This window comes from Mizuhopecten yessoensis, unplaced genomic scaffold (assembly GCF_002113885.1).
Source record: "Mizuhopecten yessoensis strain PY_sf001 unplaced genomic scaffold, ASM211388v2 scaffold10083, whole genome shotgun sequence".
Taxonomy (NCBI): domain Eukaryota; kingdom Metazoa; phylum Mollusca; class Bivalvia; order Pectinida; family Pectinidae; genus Mizuhopecten; species Mizuhopecten yessoensis.
Window position 1 is genome coordinate 508 of NW_018408370.1, and position 716 is coordinate 1,223.

Genomic DNA, 716 nt, shown 5'->3' on the forward strand with positions numbered 1-716 from the left:
CAAGGATAACATGGTGCAAAAATCCCCATACCCGTCTCTCCAAGTTCTGCAGGACTTATACATCGATGTTTGTAGGGAGCTCGGGATTGCGAATTAATTGTACCTATGTAGAGTTATTAATAATAGTACACGACACACTATGTTATGCAAAAAACATTTATCCCAAACATGATAAAAAGACAATTAAAAACACAAGAGAAATTTCAAAATCACAGATGTGATGCGTTTCAGATTTAAAAATATTGTTTCTTAATAACAAATACACATAGAAAACAACTTAATACCTATTATGTATACAAACTATGAATTAAACATCTGAGAAGGACATTATAGCTCAATACTAGTATTTCCGATGCTTTCGTTGAATAACAAAACCGAATCATCCAGATGGTTTCATGTTTAATCTCTCTCATTTAAATTTTACAGCGCAAATAATCAATATATGCATCGCATTGCAGACCTCTCTGACGCTGGTGTTACGTTATGTACGTTTATATCTGTACAATTTAACAAGCGTCTCAACGTTCTTCCCACCTGTTCCAATTGCTGTCCTGATTTCATTTAGTGATAAACTGTAAGTGATTGTTCCATTCCAGTCTTTATGATCGCCGTTACTGACTGTCGTCCACAGGCTCAGTAAAGTTCATTAGCTCGACATCGAGTGCTTTGATAATCGGTTTAATTGGCGTTACAACCGCCGAACCATTTGACAAACA